General features: G+C 42.0%; 2 long non-coding RNA genes across 2 annotated transcripts in view; one reads left to right on the forward strand and one right to left on the reverse strand.

Moving 5' to 3' along the window:
* The window catches only part of LOC140494086 (uncharacterized), a 58,596-nt gene extending 37,258 nt beyond the window's left edge, over nucleotides 1-21,338 (reverse strand). The window contains exons 1-2 of the long non-coding RNA XR_011963906.1: nucleotides 21,148-21,338; nucleotides 12,299-12,365 (exon numbers count right to left, since the gene is read on the reverse strand). This is a non-coding gene — a long non-coding RNA (uncharacterized lncRNA). The remainder of the gene's footprint in view (nucleotides 1-12,298; nucleotides 12,366-21,147) is intronic.
* On the forward strand, nucleotides 12,820-20,849 carry LOC140494084 (uncharacterized). Its single transcript, XR_011963905.1, has 2 exons — nucleotides 12,820-13,759; nucleotides 18,415-20,849. It is a non-coding gene; the product is annotated as an uncharacterized lncRNA (long non-coding RNA).
* Nucleotides 21,339-25,323: the final 3,985 nt, after the last annotated feature.

Raw genomic sequence — 25,323 nt, forward strand, 5'->3', positions numbered from 1 at the left:
CTGAAGAGTATCCCACCCAGACTCACCCTGCTACCCTATCCCTGTACCCATGGCTAATCCACTTAACCAGCTGGACAATTTAGCATGGCCAATCCACCTCACCTGCACATCTTTAGACTGTGGGAGAAAACCAGATCACCCAGAGGAACCCACGCAGGCACAGGGAGAATGTGCAAACTCCACACGGACAGTCGCCCGAAGCTAGAATTGAACCAGAGTCCCTTGTGCAGTGAGGCAGCATTACTAACTACTAAGCCATTGTGCTACCCTAACTTTATGGAGGTTTATAAAATCATGATAGGCATGGATAGGGTGAGTAGCCAAGGTCTTTTTACCCAGGGTAGGGCAGTCCAAAACTAAAGTGCATAGGTTTCAGGTGAGAGGGGCAAGATTTCAAAGGGACCAAAGGGGTAACTTTTTCACATAGGGAGTGGTGCATATATGGAATGAGCTGTCAGAGGAAGTGATGGAGGCTGGTACAATTACAATAGTTGAAAAGCATATGGATGGATACATGAATAGGATGGATTTAGAGGGAGATGGAAAAAATGCTGGTAAATAGCACTCGATTAATTTCAGATATCTTGTTGATATGGACGAGTTGAACCAAAGGATCTGTTTACATGCTGTACATTTCCAGACATGTGCAAAAGCATAATGAGTTAAGAATGTAATGAACAGGTGACAAGGCTGAAGCCTTCTTCATTAGCTTCCTTGTTTATTTGTGTCTGCCTTATAAAGTTTGAATCCCTGAGAATTCTCCATTCAGGATATTACTGCATGGAAAATACATAATTTTTTCGCGTTCAAGGCCTCTCCATTTTATATGCTTACTTGCCTGTTTTAATGCAGTATACAATGAGGAAACAGCATAAAGTTTGCATAATGGTAGCATAAAGGTCATCAAAAACAGGGACCTGTAAGTTATGTGCATTAGTCAGGGAAATTCTCCTAATAGGTTAAGAGAATGGGTCCGGGTGGAATACTCTTTGGAGGGTTAATGTGGACTTGTTGGGCAAAATGGCCTGTTTCTACACTGTAGAGATTCTATAATTCTGTGAAGGAGTCAAGCCATCACCTTTAACAGTCAAAGAATAATCGAGGTGTGGCATAAGCTTCCTGGGGAGACATTGGAAAGAGTTAGGTTTGATTTGTTTAACTGAAAGATACATTGCTTCCAGAAAATGATATTTTGGGAGAATATGTTAGTAATTTAAGACATGATATTTGGCAAGAATAAAATGATTGGAATGAACTAGATTCACTTCATGTTTAGTTTGTTGTGGACTCGCTGAACAGATTCTTCTGTTATGGTGTCTGATTTTGCTGGGTGCGGGGAGAGTTACGTCCTCTCACAGATCACATGATTTTTAGTTCATTATATATGCATGTGCAAATCACTCAGGAAACCTTATGGCAGAGGCCAGCAGGAACCTCTGCCCTCCCCTTCCCCGTTATCTTCCTATGTTTATGGTCCTGGCATCATATTTAAAGAGCATTAGGGCAGTCATTCATTTCCTGCAAGCCATGAGCATCAGTTAGACTCACTGAGTGAATTCTGGATTAGTGGTGCTGGAAGAGCACAGCAGTTCAGGCAGCATCCAAGGAGCAGCGAAATCGACGTTTCGGGCAAAAGCCCTTCATCAGGAAAGGATTGCCTGCGGCTAAACATTTTGATCCTTCTACACCTCCCAGATCAGTCATTCTCCATTTTCCAGTCAGCTATACTTCCTATCCCAGGCAGCTGCATCTCATTTTCACATATACTTCCTTGCTTAACCAAGGTCGTTCACCCTTTATCCAGTATATTCCAGATGTCCTACCACACTGGACTCCAAGTTCAACACCTTCTTTGGCCATTTTCTATGCTCAGTGGAACTTACAGTCTCAAAAACAAAACAGTAGTTACTTAATCCAACTTTCAAGAAGTAATCTACCTCACATCCTGCACCTTTCCTATATACAGTCAGATATAAATGTCAATGTCACTTACAATGCAAAACTTAGTTTGGAAGTGGAGCTTAATTCTGGTCAGCTTACCTTTCAGTAAGCATTAATGAGGTGCAAATTAATGCAAAGAGATGCCTGATGTTTGCATTGGATATCCTGAACTTCCTTTAATGTTCATTGAACTTCATTTCAGAAGTGCCTCAACATCAGCTTTCTGATTTTTGACAATGACCTCATTTAGAACCCCCACTTGGCTTCTTCCACAAGGTTCTCCGCAACTATTAACAGATTCATCATAATAAGTCAAATACTTCATCATCTTTCTAACATATGACTGCAAGGAAGGGAGAAGGCGAATTTGATGAACTGTAATCTTATTTAGTGATTCTCCTGTCCCCATTTGTATGAGATCAATCCCTTTTAATTACATGAGGTCATTTTTGTCTGCAAGTGTTTTAATGATTGACATTTAGGTATTTTTGCAGCCAAGGAGATTTCATTTAAAAGAGCTTAAGAGAGGAATTAATTAGTTTTTATTTACATTGGGAGATTTTAGTATGTTCGTCTTTCTGACGGAAGATTCTGTTCTTGTTTTAACTTTCAGCTGAGGGAGAGACAGTTGTAGTTTGCAGAAACCTTTTTGTTTTCATTTCAGTTTGGGGAAGTTCTACATAAGCCTTGACTGAAAATGGGTGTGTGGTTGGTCCTGCGAAAGTATGAAAATATTTTAGTTCTGCAAGAAAAAGATTACTTCTGAGTAAGGAGTTTAGTAATAGTTCAAAACTAGAGGTGTTTGGGTAAAATCCAAAACAGATCATTTGAAGCCAACATAACTTCTGCTCAGGTGTATAAAAGCTCCAGGAAGAAGGCACCAGATTCTCCAGACTGGGAATTGAAGCCACGGTTTCAATCAAGCCTACAGAGGTAATGGTAGAGATATTTTCTAGTGATATATTGTAGAGGTTGCTTTTAGGATCTATAAATTAGTATTTTTGGATCTGTAAAAGGGGTGCTTTTGCAACCTGAAAAGCAGTATTTGGGGATTATATTTTTAAGATGTGTTTCAAAATCCTTACATGTATAATACATAGTTTAATGTATTCTATTTTATCATAATTTCTTCTGTCAAATAAACTCCTATTTTATTGTTAAATCTAAATCTGAATATTGCATGCTTACATTTCAGTAACAGATCACTTGGTTAAAATAAATAAAATCTCTATCAAGCCAGATTTTGGTCTGGCATTTGGCTTTTCCAGTAATAACATCAGCTGCGATCATAAAAATTGCAGGCTTTTGGTGGAATTTTTGAAATCATTGAACTTAAGAGGAATCTGTTTTTTTCAAATAACAGTTGTGTGCTGGTTTTTGACAAAGCAATTGTATTGTGGTGAAGTTTACTACACAGAATTTGAAAATGGCTTTGAAAGTTGCTAAGAGTTTTCTGGAAGTTTAAGGTATAAAAATTGATTATTTAAATTTTTTGACAAAACTAAACTAAGAGAGTGAGCAAATAAAGTAAAAGTAGGATCTCATCAGGATAAGTTGCTAGAATTGGGAGGAAAGATACCTGATATTGGAAGGAAAGATACCTGATATTGGAATATCATGACTAAAAATACCTAAGCTGCAGTTAGAAATGAAAAAAAAGAGAAATAAACAGAGACTGATGGACGTATAATAGCTCTGTAAAAGGAAAGATATTATTAAGCTAGTGAGGGTTCAGAAGAGACTTACAAAGATGTTGTTGGGAATGGAATGTTTGAGTTATGTGGAGAGGCTGGATAAGCTTGGACATTTTTCACTAGACATCAGGAGGTTGAAAAGTGACTTTTCAGACGGTTATAAAATCATGAGGGGAATAGATAAGGTACAGCATTTGGTTTGTGTGAGGAGGATATATGTACAGTTATGGCATTTAAAAGACAGTCAGGTAAGTACACAAAAAAAGAAATGTTTGGAGGGACACGGGCCAAGCACAAGAAGGTGTGATTACCTCAGTTTGGCATTATGGACAGCATGGACTAGTTGGACTGAAGGGTCTGTTTCTGTGCTGTATGTCTCCATTCCTGATGAAGGGCTTTTGCCCGAAACATCTATTTTCCTGCTTCTCGGATGCTGCCTGACCGGCTGTGCTTTTCCAGCACCACTCTAATCAAGACTCTGGTTTTGCCATTGTCTTCTGGATGCAGGCTGACCAAAAAAATTCTCCTTAACTTACTGGTTAATAATCAACCTGTAAGTCACACTAAAACATACTTTTTTTATCCATCAAATCACGGAGTAGGCCTTGAGCCCAAAGTTTCCAGCTTAGAAACAGAACTACCACTGATCTTGCCACAGGACTTCCACGCACATGCATTAGCTCTTAATTATGTTATATTATCAAGTAATAGAACTTTAGCCCCAAAAATCTTGGTTTTCTGTATAATGTGTATTAGAACAAAAATCCTTCTTTTTCATATACTTTTGAGAGTGGGTTTAGTGGGAATATTTAGTGATTTTTTTTGTATTTCTTTTCTCAGTTCAAAGTCAGAAATACCAGTTGAAAACTGGGACAGCCATTCCTGCTGAATTCAGAACCATGACTAGCAACAAAGGAACCTAAATGTTCTTGTTTATGATCTTTGATAGGGGCGGCACGGTGGCACAGTGGTTAGCACTGCTGCCTCACAGCGCCAGAGACCCGGGTTCAATTCCCGACTCAGGCGACTGACTGTGTGGAGTTTGCACATTCTCCCCGTGTCTGCGTGGGTTTCCTCCAGTGCTCCGGTTTCCTCCCACAGTCCAAAGATGTGCATGTCAGGTGAATTGGCCATGCTAAATTGCCCGTAATGTTAGGAAAAGGGGTAAATGTACAGGAATGGGTGGGTTACGCTTCAGCGGGTCGGTGTGGACTTGTTTGGGCCGAAAGGCCTGTTTCCACACTGTAAGTAATCTAATCTAATCAAAGACAAGCTGAAAATGGGTGGCAGGAAAATGCAGAGACGGGGTAGGGTGATGGTCGACTCCGCTGTTTACACACACAGGTTGAGACTTAACAGAAACTTTGCAAAGAAGAAAAAGCTGTTAGCTTATTGTCATGTGTGTATGTTGCTAGTAGGACAGTGATAACAGTGAAGGTAAAAACAATGACTGCAGATGCTGGAAACCAGATTCTGGATTAGTGGTGCTGGAAGAGCACAGCAGTTCAGGCAGCATCCGAGGAACAGTAAAATCGACGTTTCGGGCAAAAGCCCTTCATCAGGAATAAAGGCAGAGAGCCTGAAGGGTAGAGAGATAAGCTAGAGGAGGGTGGGGGTGGGGAGAAAGTAGTATAGAGTTACAATAGGTGAGTGGGGGAGGGGATGAAGGTGATAGGTCAGGGAGGAGGGTGGAGTGGATAGATGGAAAAGATAGGCAGGTAGGACAAGTCATGGGGACAGTGCTGAGCTGGAATTACAATAGGTGAGTGGTAACAGTGAAGACATTGCTGGCACTTCAGGAGTTAATGAGAAAAGTCTGTTTTTGTTGTGAGGAGGTTACCCCTCAAGGTGTCCCATATTTTCCTTCTGAAAGTCTGTCACTTAACCCCAACACATGCTGGTAGATGGGGAAGAAGTCACGCAGGCAACTGTAGACAAGGTTTGGGAGATTCAAATTTCATTGAAGATTATGAGTGACTAAGGCAAAGACTGGAACATCATCTAAGGGACTCTAGGATAAGGAGAAATGCAAAATGAACTGGGCGGGGGGGGAAGAGAGTAGGAGGGACACCACTAATGTGGTTATATGGCTTTCACATGTGCCGCCTCATTTTGATAATTTCATGCATTCTCTCCCTTATCATACCTGAGTTCAGGGTGTACTTTAGTTATGAAGTTGAGCTGAATGGGGGCTGATGTTGCCCTACATAGCATCCCAGACTGAGAGCTCACTAGTGTTTGTGCCACCTCTTGGTTAAGTTCACGTTAGTACTTGCTGCCTAGACCAGACAGTGAGCAAGATCAGGCTGTTAAAAGAAGCATCAACTGTGGAGAAGTGAAGTACAAAGAGGTCCTAGCTACAGTTAAAAGGTCCCCTCCAGTGATAGAAAGAATTATTAGTAGTCATACGTAGGCTACTGGTACATTACACGGATTACCACTAGTTACACCATTAGTTAATGGTGCAATTACATTTCCTCCTACCTTAGGTAAACCATTATTACTTGTTCACAGAAAGTGAGCCCTCATTCTCATAACATCACAACAATTGCTGACATGTTATTGATTGCAAAGATTCTCAGTGAAAGGCATCAAATATATGGTAAACAGTGATATTTGCAGAGATAACATTTTCAAGCATCAATCTATCTACCAGGAATGCCTCCAATTAGATTTGGAAACCCTGATTAGAACACAACTCAAGCTTTTAAAACCAAGGGAATATAAGCAAGTTTATGTAATCTTTTTCCAATTTTCCTGCTCCTCGGATGCTGCCTGACCTGCTGTGCTTTCCCAGCACCACTCTAATCTAGATTCTGGTTTCCAGCATCTGCAGTCCTCACTTTTGCCTAATTGATTTTAACCTTACTGGGAATCCTCTTGCAAGGATGCCTACCTTGAAGAAGTTCTCCTACTCTCTCTACAAGAATCTCACTTGAGTCTCTCTACTCTTCGCTACCTTCTCCCCCCTACCCCCATTTATCTCTCCATCCTGGAGGCTCCGTGCCTCCATTCCTGATGAAAGGCTTTTGCCCGAAACATCTATTTTCCTGTTTCTCGGATGCTGCCTGACCGGCTGTGCTTTTCCAGCACCACTCTACTCAAGACTCTGGTTTTGCCATTGTCTTCTGGATGCAGGCTGACCAAAAAAATTCTCCTTAACTTACTGGTTAATGATCAACCTGTAAGTCACACTAAAACATACTTTTTTTATCCATCAAATCATGGAGTAGGCCTTGAGCCCAAAGTTTCCAGCTTAGAAACAGAACTACCACTGATCTTGCCACAGGACTTCCACGCACATGCATTAGCTCTTAATTATGTTATATTCTCAAGTAATAGAACTTTAGCCCCAAAAATCTTGGTTTTCTGTATTAGAACAAAAATCCTTCTTTTTCATATAGTTTTGAGAGTGGGTTTAGTGGGAATATTTAGTGATTTTTTTTGTATTTCTTTTCTCAGTTCAAAGTCAGAAATACCAGTTGAAAACTGGGACAGCCATTCCTGCTGAATTCAGAACCATGACTAGCAACTAAGATAAGTATCATTATTGACAGTTCAATAATGTTAAAGCCTGTGGACAGTTTTCAATTCAGTTTGAACTTTGTAAAAGCTGGCTGTTAGGGCTTTAGTGATAAAATGGTGGTGCTCCTACCTCTGATCGAGGAAGCTGAGGTTCAAGTCCTACCTGTTCCAGACGTGTTCAACAACATCTCTGAACACGTAGATGACAAAACACCTAAAAGCTAGCCGTTTCCCTCCAACCCCATTTTAATTTAACCGTATCCTCTTTACTAACTCTTCCCCTTTGTTATTGCTCCACTGCTCATTGGAGAAGTGCTTGTAATTCATTAATTGAATTAGTGAAGTGAGTTACTTGGCGATGGTTTATTTCAAAAAAATATATAATGCATCTGGCTCTTGTGTTGTGTCTTATATTTGGTACACAGTGTACCTTTTACAGACATGTTCATGACATCCTTACCATAGCATGACATGTAGCCTGATGAATAAAGGTTTTAGTTTCCATCTTACTGGAACCATTTGCAACCTTACATACTAAAGAATGAATGCTTTCAGTTTGTCCATGAATCTTAAAAATGTAGGAGATGTAATAAATATCTATTCAGTATTTAGGAATATGAGACACACATCTATAGGAGCACACATTAACCCATTAGATGTGTAAACTGCACATGGTCAGGATGGAGGGATCACATCCAGAGTGAGGCACAGCCTGAGTGGGCATATGGTCAGAGAATTTGGAGGCAGGGTGGGAATTCAATGCATGCTTGCTTTTTGGTTCATAGGTCTTTATATAGAATAAATAAAGCCCAGGACTGTGGTCTAGAAAAAACAATGTCATCACAGGAAAACTAAATCTGTTGATTAGTAATAGCTATTAATAATATTTATTATAGGTTACTTTCAGGAGAAATATTTACAGGTTTCAAGCTAAAAGACATGTTGGGAGTTTTTAAAAATAAATTCATAACTAGGTAAATAAATAGATATAGGGTCAAGGTGATGTGTTGTATCTGCATGATGTGAGAGCTCATGGACCCCATTCTCATTCACAGGGACCACATCTGGAGCAAATGTTGGTTGCAAAGAGTTGATAAGTTGGAGTCTCAGCTTTGAACACTGTAATACATCAGGGAGACAAAGAATTACCTGGATGCTGTGTTTCAGGAGGCAGTCACACCCCTTGGACTAATTACATCACATTTGGTCAAGGATCAGGGCCAGAAAAGTGCGACTACAAACAAGACAAATAGAGGAATCCAGGAGTTAGTGCTAAAGGATCAGCCTTTCAGCTTGTCTAGGAGACTTGAGATTCTTGCTTTCTGTGTGGATGAGGACTGAGGCTGGAGGCAGGATGAGCAAACTTACGATAGCACCATGCTTCAAGAAGTCAATCAAGAGGAAGAGAAAAGAAAAAAATATACTTGTCATTGAGGATATTACAGTCAGAGGAATAGACACTGTTCTCTGTGGCCAAGATCAAGAGTCCTGAGGTTGTGTTGCCTGTCTGGTGGCCAGGTTCAGGAAATTGTATCTGGGCTGCCAAGAAATTGGGAGTGGGAGGTGAGAGATCCAGTTTTTATGGTCTACTTAGGTACCAATAATATAGATACAAAGAGGAAACAGGTTCTTCTGGGGAATATGAGCAGCTAAGGACTAAATTAAAAAGTAGAACACAAAAAGATAATAATCTCCAAAATATTACCTCAGCCAGGAGCTAACTGGCATAGGGTTAACAAGATTAAAAAGGTAAATGCATGGCTCAAAGATTGGTGTGGGAGAATCTGGTTTGAATTCATGGGACATTGGCATCATTACTGGGGAAGAAGGAAGCAATTCTGATGGGACGGGTTCCATCTGAATCATGGTTGGACCAGAATTCTGCCAAATCACATAACTAGGGCTATAGATAGGGCTTTAAACTACACAATATGGGGTGGGATAGCTGTAGGGAGGGACGTTCATTAAGTTCAGAATGACAGTCCTTCCACAATAATATAATAAAGAAAAAAAGAAATTTGAGAGAAAGAAAGAATTTAAGACTAAGTCCACTTAGTCCATGTCATGGCTCTGGGCTCAAGGTCCTGACACCCTCCAATATCACCACACCTTTGGAATTCTGGGCTGGAAGCACCATGATGCCAAAGAAAATGACACATTATGAGCATTGTTGCCTTTTCCCTGTGTTTTTAAGAAATCAAAACTTATAAGAGCAAGTTTCAGCCATCAGAGGAAATTTGCATCAAATAACAAGCTTTACACACTCTGCATCAAAGCAATAGACCTAAAATTAAAATAACAGAACAGTAAGCCAAGTAAAATTAGGGAGAAAGCAAGCCAGATACTCTGCATCAATGACAAAAAAAACAAACATTTAGTTATTCATTAGGTTGCAAGTTACACCTTCACTGAATTAGAAGTATTTAATAAACATATGCAACATATACATTTCCCCTTTGACCCTGTTTTCAAAATTTTTTATGTTTGCATATTTTATCCTATCTAAGTATCATTGCCTGGTAAACTGCTCTGCAGTGCAGCCATACTCTATTGCTCTGTGAGCATATATATCCCCTCTCCAGAACACTCCCCACCTCCAGTTGGTTTAAATCCCTCTTTACAGCCCTAGTTGTTCAATTTACCATTGTTGGAATCAGGACACTGGTGCCAGCATGATTCAAATGAAAGCTGTCGCACCAGAACAGCTCCCTTTTACCCCGGTTTTGGGGTCAGTGCCCTATGAACAGAAACCCATTCATCCAAAATGAATCTTTGAGTTACTCATTTAGTTGTGACTTTATTTACCCCAATCCAAATTGAATTCACAGAATTATTACCTTGGAGTTTCTGCCTTTCGGTTTAGCTCCTACTGTTTAAAAATCTTTCCTTTCTCATCCTATCAATGCTTTTGGTTCCAACATGGAAGCCAACAACCAATTATCTCCTCTCCCACTCAAAGTTCTTCTCTATATGTGAGAAGATATCTTTAACCCTGACACCGGGCAGGCAACACAGCCTTCAGGACTTAAACTCACAGCTGCAGAAAACAGTATCTACCCCCTAATTATAAAGTCACCCTCCACTATTACATTCCTATTTCCACCCCCACTTGAAAGGCTCCATGTAGCATGGTGCCGTGGTCAGTTTACTAATCCTCCCTGCAGTCCCCATTCTTGTCCACAAACCTTGTAAGAGCTTCAAAACTGTGGGACACTTGCAAGGCTGAGACTTACACATGTAAAATTTCAACCAGTTTAAGTAAGACAGAACTCAGGAAAAAAAATGCCTTTACCCAAAGAGTGGTTAAAATGGGGAACTCATTTAAGAAGTGGTTGAGTACTATACTACTGTATTTAAAGAAAATTAAGTACATGAGGGAGAAATGAATGTCAATAGAGTTTGATGAGTTATTGTGGGAAAGGCTGGTATGAAAAATAATTGCTGGTACACAGCATTTGGGTCAAATGATCTGCTTCGATGAAGTCATTTCTATCTAACTCAAGCCAATTTCTGTACATGAGGTAACCAGATTCACGCACAGCATGCGTTGGCTGGAGTGCTTGGACTATCCTACTTGAATGACATTGCCAAGTCTGTTGTTATCTTGTTACAGTAGGAACAGTCTCAGATTGCTATGTAATTCAAACACTCATGCACAATGCAAGTAAACATAACTTTGTGAACTTTCCCAGCAACATTTTGATTCCAAAATGCCAGAAAGTCAGAAGAGTTCTGGCTCAAAGTGTTATCTCAAATGCACACAGAAAACAAAACTAGTTGTAAACTGGGAAATTGCTTGGTGGAGTTAGACAATTTACATGCCAATTGTGAATACGGGATGGATTATCTTTTGGCAATGAATGGTATACATGAAGTGAGTATTAATGTCATGCTGGGGCTACATAAAAAGCAAACTCATTATCTTACACAGAGGTCAGAAGGTGACTGGTGCGACAATAGAAAGGTTTTCTATTCTCTGATGTTGTTGGGGGACATACCCGAGGTGGAATACATGCAGCATGAAGGAACCTTATAGAACACAGAATATTACAGCGCAGTACAGCCCTTGAACCAATCTGAAGCCTATCTATCCTACATTACAGGTATTCTATTTTCACCCAAAGGTTTATCCAATGACCATTGGACCAGTAGTAGACTCGCCCTTAATGTTGGCGAGTCTACTACTGTTGCAGGCAATGCATTCCATGCCCCTTCTACTTTCTACTCTGACATCTGTCCTCTATCTATCACCCTTCAATTTAAAGCTATGTCCCTCATGCTAGCTATCACTATCCAAGGAAAAGGCTCTCACTGTCCACCCTATCTAACCCTCTGATTATCTTATATACCTCAATTAAGTCACCTTTCAAACTTCTCTCTAATGAAAATAGCCTCAAGTCCCTCAGCCTTTAGATTACTTACAGTGTGGAAACAGGCCCTTCGGCCCAACAAGTCCACACCGACCTGCCGAAGCGCAACCCACCCATACCCCTGCATTTACCCCTCACTACGGGCAATTTAGCATGGCCAATTCACCTGACCTGCACATCTTTGGACTGTGGGAGGAAACCAGAGCACCCGGAGAAAACCCACGCAGACACGGGGAGAATGTGCAAACTCCACATGGTCAGTCGCCTGAGGCGGGAAATGAACCCGGGTCTCTGGCGCTGTGAGGCAGCCGTGCCGCCCAAGGTCTTTCTTCATAAGACCTTCCCTCAATACCAGGCAAAATCTTAGTAAATTGCCTCTGAAATCTTTCCAAAGCTTCCACATTCTTCCTATAATTTGTTGACCAGAACTGTACGCAATACTCCAAACTGTGGCCGCATCAGATATTTGTACAGCTGTTTGTCCTGGCTTGTGCAAGCATGAGGCTTGTGTCTCAAGTCCTGTTTTGCATACTGGATACAGCTATTCTTGTAGCTAGTAGCTTATGACTTGTTGTAGTTTTCTCTTACCCAAGAGTGACTACTGCCTGAATCTATTGAGTTTCTACAAACATATTTATTTACATATTGTAATTATCTGTTTTCTCTGCACATCTCTGTCTAGTACAGACTGTTCCATCCTGTCACATAGTTGTCACTGTTACATCATGCTATAGGTATTACATTCACTCATATTCATACTATGCCTACCTTGGGAGTGTTTGATGAGCACTCTGAAAGGCCAAAAGCAGAAAAACTCAACAGGTCTGGCCAGCATCTGTAGAAAGAAGATTAGAGTTAATGTTTCAGGTTTAGTGACCTTTCACCAGAATGTTTTGCCTTGTTAAGTCTGTCTGTAAACAGATTTCGATTAAACGTGGTGCCGAAATATGGTACAACCCAAAGCACTGATTAGACTTTTGTGAAGATGAAGATCTGCTATGGATCCTGAACGACCTGTTAACATTAGGAGATATTTTTATTAAAATGTTCATGCAGTGGTATACTCAATGCCCAGAATTGCCAAATTTATTTTGAGGGGAAAGAAGTCCACATTCTTGAAATTTGCAGTACTTCTATATGAAAAAGTTTCTAAGAAATGTCAATAGGATGGAAACTTCAAAATTAGAATGATTCTATAATTATTAACAGATTTAGGTGAAACGGGCAGGTTCCAGATTTCAGCTGAAACTGGCAGAAGGTTCATTCTGTAGTGTGGTCAATCATGTGGGATATAGGTGAATTAATGTTACTTCTGCAATTATGCAATTCCATCTTACAAAGGAGGTGAACTCACACCAGTGTGTAATTGTTTTAGCCAAGAGCTGAGTCAACAAGAATGGAAACGATGTGGAGGAAATATATAATTGTTTTTGTATTAGCTAAAACTCTATGCCAGAAGGTAGACATTATGGGCAAGTAGATAAGATGTTGTGAGGGGATGAAGTTAAGCTAGATACGCCTGTACAAACAGTAGATATAAACATGTGCTTCCCACTTTTACAAAAACACAGGAACAAACCCCAATTAAAAGGGTCATAGGGATCAGAACGGCCTCGGGAAAGACACAGATGAAGGGGGTAGATAATGATGAAGAAAGGATAGGCCTAACAATGACCTATAGCAGGATAAGGTCAAACAGCCTTGTGAGACCAGAAATAAGCATTTTATCACAGACAAGGCCGGATAAGGCAAGAGGTAAACAGGGGTAATGGGGGCCGGTCTTAGGGAAGTGGACGATGTAAGCAGGGGAGGGAGCAGTGTAAAACAATAGACATCAAATCATATAAATGTTATGTATGAATTGAATTTAGTGTGTGTATGTCCCTTGCCTTGAGAAAGTGACAGCACACCCACTTGCAAGTGTAAAATAAATGACACTACTGATTCAGATCTTGTCTCGGACTGAAATTATTGAAGTGAGTGGGCTTTGTTTCTCACAATTGGGGGCTGTCCGGGATTTTCTTCCATCACCGGGGGGAGTGGCTGGCCTTGGACACTGGGAAGACGCGTCCCGTTCCCCATTGAGGAGCGGTCTCGTGTCCTGGTTTGGTCTGCTCCCTTGGGCGACTGGTACGAATCCCACAAGAGAGACATCTGAATCAGACAGTGATAGGAGCTCGATAGACAATACGGCACAAAGGGGCCAGGCAACTCTGTGCACAGACCAAGGTAAGAAACCTGACTTTTAAGTATTGCCTTGGTGGCCGGGATTGAGTTTTAGTAGTTAATAAGGGACTAACGAAGGAACTCAATATGGGTTGTGCCGTGGGTAAGGAAAAAGCCTCCGGGAAAAACAAAAGAAGGAAAAAGCAATGGAATTGGAGGCGGGGTCCATTACAACATACCTCCAGAAAGTTCTTTGGGGAGGATGTTGTGGAATTGGCAAAATAATACTTGTACAGGGGAAAAAGATGATTAAATATTGTTGCTTCATATGGACTAAGGAATCCATTCTTCGTCCCGCCTCTTTTGGCCAAAATTCAGGTCGGACAAAGACTGGGTTTGTAAATATCTGAATTTATTTGTCAATGAGTGAGAGAGAGAGAGAGAGAATGAAGAGAGCTGTACAGCTGGTCGAAAGTTTAACCCTTTGTGATTGGTTTGAATGCACATTTGTTTGTTGGTGATTGAATGTTTGCGTTTTATTCCCTGGAGCTTGAGTTCCGGGACTGTTTTGAATCTGATTCTTATTATGGAAACTTAACATGATTTCTTTAAAGGTTAAGGATTCTATAGAGATTATGAAAAAAAAAAGAATGATAACTCCTGTTCTTCTTACAGGTCACGACTGCCTTACTATCAGTTTCTAACTAATCTCTTTTATCTTTGCATGAAAGCGATTTATGGAGGACAGTTGAAGTTTCAGTTCAACATTAGATTGTAGTAAAAACAAGATCCTATGGTTAATATCTGTGACCTTGGATTCGGCCATTGTTCATGCATTAGAAGTTTTTTCTTTAAACTTGAATAGACAAATAATTTTAAGGCAGCTCTGATTATTTCAAGACCTATAGTATTGTAATTGAGCAATGATTGGTCAGTACTACTTAAGAAAACTAATTTTGGATTTAAATTAAGGGACTAAAACTGGGTGATTACAGTGGATTTCAAAATTGAGAACTGTATGCATTTTACATTTTGAATATTAAATACTGAATAAATGAACGTAAATATATAAATATATTTACAAATTTGGAACAGGCTTTAAAGTTAGTCAAGCATGAATTGATGAATTGGTGTTTGAAGTTATGGGGAGCTAGAAATATTGCAATATTTCATTAAAAAAAAAGAAAGAGGGGAAGAACGTAATGACTTATCCCCTTCGGGAGGTACCAATAGGGGACAAAGATTGGGTTTGTAAGTGCCCCCCTCAGCAGTGGGGAGGTCAGGACATTTAAAAAAAAAGAAATGAAGGTCCTGGTTGAGGATCTGGTAGGGTTGTCTGAACAAACTGATCAATTTTTGGGGCCCAGTCTGTATACCTGGGCTGAGTTAATGTCTATTTTGAATATACTATTTACTGGGGAAGAAAGGGGACTTATATGGGGAGCAGCCATTAAAATATGGGACAGGGAACATCCGATTGGAGATGGGGATGCTGGACAGGGAGAGGTGAAGTTTCCCCTCAGAGACCCCCAGTGGGAAAATCAAAATCCGGAGCATAGAGAAGAAATGAGGGAATTGAAAGACCTGATTCTAAAAGGAATAAAAGAGGCAGTTCCGAAGTCACAGAATTTGACTAAAGTCTTTGAAGTTAGACAGGAGAAAGATGAGACTCCTTCAGCTTTTTTTTGCAGAGATTAAGAGACTCAATGTGGAAATATTCTGGAATGAACCCTGAGAACCCAGTGGCACAGGGTCTTTTGAAAGTACATTTTTGTGACAAAGGAATGGCCAGACATACAGAGAAAGATACAGCAAATAGAAGGGTGGAGTGAAAAGCCATTAGATGAATTGTTAAGAGAGGCACAGAAAGTGTTTGTAAAGAGAGAGGATGAGAGACAGAAACAGAAGGTGAAAATGATGGTAGCTGCGGTTGATGAGGTAGTTAAAGAAAAGAGTGGAACCAATATTGAGCAACTGGAGCGGTGGGTGGCAGCATGTAGGACAGAGAGGAAGGGGGAAAGGGAGAGAGAGAGAGAGAGGACAAGGGGGAGTATTTGATAGAGGGTTCGAGCGACAGGGGCAGAGCTGGAGGTCTCCACAGGCAGGATGCTATTATTGCGGAAAGATAGGGCATTTTAAGCGGGAATGTCCGGCTCTGAAAAGGGAAGAGAGGGCAATTCCGCTTATGAATTTTGATGAAGAATAGGGGTGTCAGGGGTTCCTGCCCTCGGGGGCCCACCAGGAACCCTTGATAAACCTGAAGGTGGGACCCTATAAGGAAGAGGTAGTCTTCCTAGTAGATACGGGGGCAGCACGGTCATCGCTGAATTTTAAACCAAAGAAAGTAGGAATGTCAACACGGTCAATTACTGTTTCGGGGTTAAAAAGGGGAAGGATTTACTGTTCCAGTATTTGAACCTATGATGATAGAAGGTCCTAAGGATAGGGTCACAGGGGAACTGTTGTATATCCCTGATATAGGAAGTAACTTATTAAGGAGAGATTTAATTATCCTCTTAGGACTGGGGATTGGAATTCAGGAAAAAGAATTAGTTGTACAAAAGGCAATGTTGGCAGAGGATGTGGAGAGAGAGATAGACCCTATTGTATGGGCTAGGGAAGGGAATTGTGGAAAACTACAGATCCCACCCCTTGAAATAAATTTAAAAAGGAAAGGGGATGTTGTCTGTGAGCGACAATATCCCATTTCCATTGAAGGTAAACGAGGACTGCAGCCAGTAATTGAAGGATTGATTAGAGATGGATTGTTGGAGCCATGTATGTCTCCTTATAATACCCCAATACTACCAGTGCGGAAATCCGATGGAAATTATCGATTGATGCAGGATTTGAGAACATTAAATCGAACAGTACAGATCAGGCACCCAGGGTGCCAAACCCCTCTACGTTATTAAGTGAGATCCCTCATGACCACAAATGGTTTAGTGTGATAGATTTAAAGGATGCCTTTTGGGCTTGTCCCTTGGCAGAGGAAGGTAGGAATTTGTTTGCCTTTGAGTGGGAAGACCTAAGACAGGACAGCAACAGCAATACCAGTGTACTGTGCTTCCCCAGGGGTTTACGGAATCCCCGAATTTATTTGGACAGATGTTAGAACAAGTATCGGAGAAATTTAGCAGCCCCAAGGGGACTACCCTGTTGCAGTATGTAGACGACCTCTTAGTAACAGGAAAAAGAAGAGAAAGAGTAGTAGAAGCCACTAACAAATTATTGAATTTCCTGGGCCAGCAGGGACTGCGGGTATCTAAAAACCAACTACAATATGTGGAGCAAGAAGTGAAATACTTGGGACATTTAGTTAGTGAGGGAAAGCGAAAGATAAGCCTGGAACGGATAGAGGGAATAGTGGGAATGCCGCTGCCCAGCACTAAAAGGGAGTTACGCAAATGTTTGGGTCTCACGGGTTATTGCAGATTGTGGATTGATTCCTATGCACTGAAGACTAAGAAATTATATCTCAAACTATTAGAGGGGGAACCAAAATGTCTAAGTTGGGATGATGAGGCAAAAGAGATCTGATCCATGCCCCCGTGTTAGCCTTACCTTCCCTCTTTGCTACCGTGGATAAGGGAGTGGTTTTGGGAGTATTAACCCAGAGGTGGGGGAAGGGATTAGTACATGAAGAATTGATTAAACGGGTCTTGGAGTCCCTATTACTTCCCCGAGAAATAGCAGCAGTGCATGTAAATGGTCATCAGAAAGGAAATGAACTAGAGGTTAGGGGAAATAGATTAGCCGATGAGGTGGCTAAGGAAGCAGCCCTGAACCCACAAGAATTGGTGATACATTCCCTAATACCTACTGTCCCAGGTCCTTGGGAAGCTCCTATATTTACTGAAAGCAAAGAAAATGAATTGAGAGATTTAGGAGCTGTAAAAACAGCAGACGGGCCTTGGAGGTTACCTGATGGAAGGGAAATGTTAAACAAAATGATGATGCGAGACATTATGGCTGTCCTACACCAAGGCAGCCATTGGGGAGTACAAGCAATGTGTGATTTAGTTCTTAGGGAATATGGATGTAAAGGAATATATACAATTGCTAAACAAATATGTGAGGGATGTATCATATGCAGAAAGGTAAATAAGAAAGTCTTGAGAAAACAGACCCCAGGAGGAAGAGATCCAGGATTGAGACCTTTCCAGAGTATACAAGTAGATTATACTGAACTCCCCAGGGTAGGCAGACTAAAATATATGCTGGTCATAGTAGATCATTTATCTGGTTGGGTTGAGGCATACCCCCTAGCTACCGCCACTGCGAGTGGGGTGTCTAAAACAATATTGGAGCACATAATTCCCCTATATGGGCTCGTGAACCATATTGATTCCGACCAAGGAACTGACTTTACCTCTAAAGTGTTACGGGGGGGTAATGAAAGGGTTGGGAATTTCCTGGGAGTTCCATACTCAATGGCACCCGCCATTATCGGGAAGGGTTGAGAGAATGAACCAAACACTCAAACGATAGCTCTCTAAATTGATAATAGGAACCAGACTCCCTTGGATCAAATGTTTACCTATAGCTCTCTTGCGAGTACGAACAGCCCCAAGGAAAGATTTGGGACTATCCCCCTATGAAATCTTATTTGGATTACCTTACTTGGGAACGAATGGAGAATTGCCAAGTCCCGAAACTAAAGATTTGTTTTTAAAGAAGTATATACTGGGTTTGTCCTCCTCTTTGTCTTTCCTCAGGAAACAGGGTTTATTGGCACAGACTCCACCCCTTGAATGCACCATTCATCCCATCCGGCCGGGAGATTGAATCTTAGTAAAATCATGGGCAGAGACTAAATTGCAGCCGGACTGGGAAGGGCCGTACCAGGCTCTTTTGACCCCTGAAACAGCGATAAGGACAGCAGAGAAAGGCTGGACTCACTACACTCAGATCAAAGAGCCAGTGGACCCTCCAGTTGAGGAAGAAGTCTGGACAGCCGAATCAACGCAAGATTCGCTGAAACTCAGGCTAAAGAGACTTTGAGTAACTGATTATACAGTGGCGACGCGAGCGCGGGATTATTTCTGTAAGATTGTATATTCAGCATGATGTTTAGAATACTGGGAATGCTGCTAGAGATATGATGCTAGTCCTTTTAGTATTGGGATTTTGTCAAATATCATTTTCATATGTATTATTAACGGTCCCCAAGTCTGATAATCCACAAGTAATAGACGCTGATGTATGCAGCTTAGTAAATTGTGGGGATGTAGATAATCAGAGACAGTACCGCAGCTCTGAGATACATCTTAAGTCCTATGGGGATAGCCTTGGGGATGGTACTTAGTATAATGGTCTCGTCACAGTACACCAGACCCCCTTCCGACCAGCTCGTGATTGTCCTGATAAAAAGTGTAACCCAATATACCTAATGATAAGGAAAACCACATGGCACGAAACAATCCTGGTGGGGGCGGGGGGGCACCTATGAGATACAATGAAATGAAATGTTTGGGATAGAAATGAAAGCAAATGGGAAGGATTTCTTGGGCTATTGTTTTTGAATTAGCGTAGGACAGGGAAAACGGGTAGAACTACTGGGTAATAAGATACAATCTTTCACCCCTCCCGATGATCCTAAAGTAGTAAAATTTATAGAGGTAAAGGACTTGAAACAGACCATTGAAATAGAAACTGGGTACGGGGATGCAAATGCCTGGGTTGAATGGGTAAAGTATACTGTGAAAAGTCTGAACAAGAGCAATTGCTATGCATGTGCCTCCGGTCGGCCAGTGGCCCAGGTGGTTTCCTTTCCGCTCGTGTGGAAGTGAGACAGGAAGGGCATGAAATGTATGATAGCCCTGTATCAGGATGAGACTGCGTGGAATGATAGGAATTGTACCTCCCTATCTCTGATGTTCCCTCCCTTGGAGAGAAAGATGTAAAAGTTCCCCCCCTGTTTTCTGCCGCAGTTGGAAATCACACATCGTGTGTGTAGACGAGGTACAAGTCAGTCGAAAGATTTGGGGGAGCTGAAACTATGTACAGAGATTAAGAATGTCACCGAAACGGAGAAGGGAGGGAACTACTCAGCATTAAAGGTTCCCCGAGCGGATCTGTGGTGGTACTGTGGAGGCAAAATATTGAGACCCACGCTACCTCCGGATTGGAGAGGGATATGTGCAATTGTACAATTGGCAATTCCATTTACCCTGGCATTTGAGAAGGAAAACAAAGGAGGGAAAAAGGGAAGGGGTAAGAGATTACTGTTAGACACTTCTTTCGATGACAGGATTTATCTTGATTCGGTATGAGTCCCTAGGGGGCTACCTGATGAATTCAAGGCTCGTAACCAGATTGCAGCAGGATTTGTGTCAGCTCTCTTTTGGTGGGTAACAATTAATAAAAATGATCATACCCTGTATATGAGGGCTCACCCAAAGACTGATTGAAACAGCCTTGATGAAGGTGCCCCTAAAAGAAAAATGCAGAAGATAACAAATGGTAATTAAAGAAAAGGGGGAAATTGTGGGATATAGGTGAATTAATGTTACTTCTGCAATTATGCAATTCCATCTTACAAAGGAGGTGAACTCACACCAGTGTGTAATTGTTTTAGCCAAGAGCTGAGTCAACAAGAATGGAAACGATGTGGAGGAAATATATAATTGTTTTTGTATTAGCTAAAACTCTATGTCAGAAGGTAGACATTATGGGCAAGTAGATAAGATGTTGTGAGGGGATGAAGTTAAGCTAGATACGCCTGTACAAACAGTAGATATAAACATGTGCTTCCCACTTTTACAAAAACACAGGAACAAACCCCAATTAAAAGGGTCATAGGGATCAGAACGGCCTCGGGAAAGACACAGATGAAGGGGGTAGATAATGATGAAGAAAGGATAGGCCTAACAATGACCTATAGCAGGATAAGGTCAAACAGCCTTGTGAGACCAGAAATAAGCATTTTATCACAGACAAGGCCGGATAAGGCAAGAGGTAAACAGGGGTAATGGGGGCCGGTCTTAGGGAAGTGGACGATGTAAGCAGGGGAGGGAGCAGTGTAAAACAATAGACATCAAATCATATAAATGTTATGTATGAATTGAATTTAGTGTGTGTATGTCCCTTGCCTTGAGAAAGTGACAGCACACCCACTTGCAAGTGTAAAATAAATGACACTACTGATTCAGATCTTGTCTCGGACTGAAATTATTGAAGTGAGTGGGCTTTGTTTCTCACAATCACTTCAGAAACCTGACAGCAGCAATCACACTACACGACCAGTCAACAAAATTAAAATTACGAAATGACTGACTTATGGCAAATTTTAAGATTTGGCTTAAAGGTGTTAGCCGGCTTTTGGAACACAAATAGAAAGTTCCCCAAATCGTCGATCAAGGCTATTGAGCTGACATAGCTTTTTAGAAACTCTCGTCCCTTAAAAACAAAATTGATATTTGGCCCGCAAGGAAATTAAATGATCTTACTGTCAGTATCTTGGCGCACACCGGGGACTATCACCATTCACTGAGCATCAGCGGTATTCCGGTCGGGAGAGTCCGAGTGGCGGGTTGAGTTATTATTCACTTCAGCAACAGCACAGACATGTTGAAATATTTTGAGATAATTTCGCCAATTTCTAACAGGACATTCTCCTGTCTCCCCAAACTCAAGACAAATTTACCGCCGGCATCCGGCGTGGCGACAGCACAGCGCGTGCGTTAAAAAGCCCGCGCTTTTGAAACGGACCTAACGGCTGGAGCGCGAGACTCCCCATACTCTTTACCCTCCCCATTCTCTTCCCCCTCACTCGTAGAACAGTACAGGCCCTTTGGTCCTCAATGTTGTGCCAGCCTTTCATCCTACTCTTATACCTTTCATTATGCTGACTTCCATGTGCCTATCCAAGAGCCGCTTAAACATCCCGAATGTATCTGACTCTACCACCACTGTTGGCAGTGCATTTCAGCACCCACCACTCTCCAAGTAAAGAACCTACCTCTGACATCTCCCCTAAACCTTCCTCCAATTACCTTAAAATTATGCCCCCTTGTCATAGACATTTCTGCCTGGGAAAAAGTCTCTGACTATCCACTCTATCTATGCCTCTCGACATCTTGTACATCTCTATCAAGTCACCTCTCGTCCTTCTTCGCTCCAATGAGAAAAGCCCTAGTTGCCTCAGCCTTTCTTCATAAGACATACCCTCCAGTAAATCTCCTTTACACCTTCTTTAAAGCTTCCACATCTTTCCAGTAATGAAAGTTGACCGGAACTGAACACAATATTCCAAGTGTACTCTATAGAGCTGCAGCATAATCTCACGGCTCTTAAACTTAATTCCCCTGCTAATGAAAAGCAACACACCATACACCTTAACAAGCCGATCCACCTGGGTGGCAAATCTGATCAATCTCCCAAGATCCCTCTGTTTCTCCACACTGCCAAGAATCCTGCCTTTCACCCTCCACTCTGCATTCAGATTCAACCTTCCAAAGTGAATGACTTCACACTTTTCCAGGTTGAACTCCATCTGCCACTTATCAGTCCAATTCTGCAACCTGTCAATGTCTCATTGCAACTGACAACAGCCCTCCACACTATCCACAACTCCACCAAACTTCATGTTATTGGCAAACTTACTAACCCACCCTTCCACTTGCTCATCCAAGTCATTTATAAAAATCACAAAGAGCAGAGGTCCCAGAACTGATCCCTGTGGAACATCACTCGTCACCAAGCTCCAGGCTGAATATTGTCTAACTACCAACATCCTCTGTCTTCTGTGGGCCAACTAATTCTGTACTGAAAATGTGTTGCTGGAAAAGCGTAGCAGGTCAGGCACCCAAAACTTGGATACTGCCTGACCTGCTGCGTTTTTCCAGCAACACATTTTCAGCTCTGATCTCCAGTATCTGCAGTCCTCACTTTCTCCAACTAATACTGTATCCAAACAGACAAGTTTCCCTGTATCCCATGCCTCCTTACTTTCTGAATGAGCCTTGTCAAATGCCTTGCTAAAATCCAGATACACCACATCCACTGTTCTACCTTCATCAACATGTTTTATCACAGCCTCAAAGAATTCAATAAAGTTTGTGAAACATGACCTGCCCCTCACAAAGTCATGCTGACTATCTCTAATTAAACTCCAGTTTTCCAAGTAATTATAAATCCTGTGTCTCAGAATCCTTTCCAATACTTTGTACACCACTGACGTAAGACTGACTGGTCTGTAATTCCCAGGATTATCCCTATTCCCTTTCTTGAACAAGAGAATCACATTTGCCACCCTCCAATCATCTGGCATTACGCCAGTGGACAGTGAGGATGTAAAGCTCATCGCCAAAGGCGCATCAATCTCTTCCCTTGCTTCTTGTAGTAACCCGGGGTATATCCCATCTGGCCCAGAGGATTTATCTATCCTTCCTTTTTCAAAATTTTCAGCACATCATCCTTCCTAATGTCAACCTGATCTAACATATCAGCCTGTTTCATGCTGTCCTCAGAAACATCAAGGTCCCTCTCAGTAGTGAATACTGAAGCAAAGTATTCATTAAGGACCTCCCCTACCTCCTCCAACTCCAAGCGCAAGTTCTGTCCATTATCCCTGATCAGCAGTATCCTCACTCTGGCTATTGTCTTGTTCCTCACAAAACTGTAGAATGCCTTAGGTTTTCCTTAATCCTACCTGCTAAAGATTTTTCATGCTCCCTTCTAGCTCTCCTAAGTTCATTCTTCAGTTCCTTCCTGGCTATCTTGTAACCTTCTAAAGCCCTGTCTGATCATTACCTCCTCAACCTTAAGTAAGCCTCCTTCTTCCTCTTGACTGGATGTTCCATATCCCTTGTCACCTGAGGTCCTTTCAACCAACCATCCGTCCTTGCCTCAGTGGGTCAAACCTGTCCAGCACTATCATCAGGTGCTTCCTAAACAACCTCCACACTTCTGTTACGCATTTCCCTGAGAACACTTTAGGCACCCCAGTTGCTGCCTAATAGCATTGTAATTCCCCCTCCCCCAATTAAATACTTTCCCATACAGTCTGCTTCTACTCCCATACTTTCCCTCCAAATCCCCACTTCCCACACACTGACTCTTCACCTACTCAGCCAAACACCCACTTACCCCAAACCCCATTCTAACACACTCCCCTCAAGCCCCAACTCCAAACACTCTCTGCCCACTCCCCACAAACTCCCTAATCCCCATACTCTTCCCCCGCAACTCCCCATACTCACCTCCAAATCCCCACTCCCCACATACTCACCCAAACACCCACTTACCCCAACCCCCCATTCTCACATACTCCCAAGTGCCAACTCCGCACACTTTCTGCCCATGCCCCACACATCCCCCCCAACCCCCACTCCCCATACTCTTTTCCACCCAACTCCCCATATACACCGTCCAAACCCACACTTCTCGCACTCTCCATACACTCCTTCCAACTCCCCATACAATCACTCCAAATCTCCATTCCCCACACACTCACCCCTCATGCACTCACTCACCCCAAACCCCATTCTCAAACACTACCCCAAGCTCCAACTCTGCATATTCGCTGCCCACTTCCCCAGATCCCAGACTGCCAGTCCCCATTTTAACCCCCCTTCCCAAGTACTCCCTCCAAACCTTTACTCCTCACACTCCCCACACACCCCCTCCAAATCTCTACTCCTCACACACTCCCCCATTCCTACATTCTCCCCCCAACTCCCCAAAATAGCAACTCCCCATACTCCCCTCCTCTCCCCACACACTCCCTCCAAATCCCCACTCCTTATACTCTCCCCCACCCCCAACTCCCCTCACACTCACTCCCCACACCCACTTTCCCCATTTCCCACACACTTTCCCAAACCACCACTCATTGCAACATAGGAACAGAAGTACACCATTCTGCCCTTCAAGCATGCTCCAACATTCAATAAGATCATTGTTGATCTGTGGCCGAACTCCAAATGCCGATCTTGTGCCCACATACTTTGATACCTTCACTTACTAAAGATTTGTCCATCTCAGATTTACATTTAACAATTGAATTAGCAGTGACTATTTGAGGAAGAGTTCTTTAAAACTTCCATGACCCTTTGTGTAGAGGTCCTTTCTAACACTCTCCCAAATGGCCTGGCCCTAATTCTTTAGAGGCAAAAGTGAGGACTGCAGATGCTGGTAACCAGAGTTTAGATCAGAGTGGTGCTGAAAAAGCACAGCAGGTCAGGCAGCATCCGGGGAGCAGGAAAATCGACATTTCAGGCAAAAGCCCTTCATCAAGAATAGAGGCAGGAAGTCTGCAGGGTGGAGAGATAAATGGGGGAGGAGCTGGGGAGATGGTAGCAAAGAGTACAATAGGTGACATGGTTGAAGATCTTCAGGGCAGAGGAGATGACTTGGGGTTTGCAGTGAAAGAGAGACTCGCTGAGATTCTTGTGGAGAGAGGAGGAGAACTTCAAGGTAGGCATCCTTACAAGATGCCTAATTCTTTAGACTCTGCCCCGTTCTCGAATTTTTAACCAGTTTATTTTTATCTACCCTGTCTTTCCTTGCTAATATCCTGAAGACCTCGATTAAATCACCCCTTAATCTTCTAAATGTTAGAGAATTAAGTCCTAATTTGTCTAATGTATCCTGATAATTTAACTCCTGAAGTCCAGATATCA

The sequence above is a fragment of the Chiloscyllium punctatum genome, chromosome 23 (genome assembly GCF_047496795.1).
Source record: "Chiloscyllium punctatum isolate Juve2018m chromosome 23, sChiPun1.3, whole genome shotgun sequence".
Lineage (NCBI taxonomy): Eukaryota > Metazoa > Chordata > Chondrichthyes > Orectolobiformes > Hemiscylliidae > Chiloscyllium > Chiloscyllium punctatum.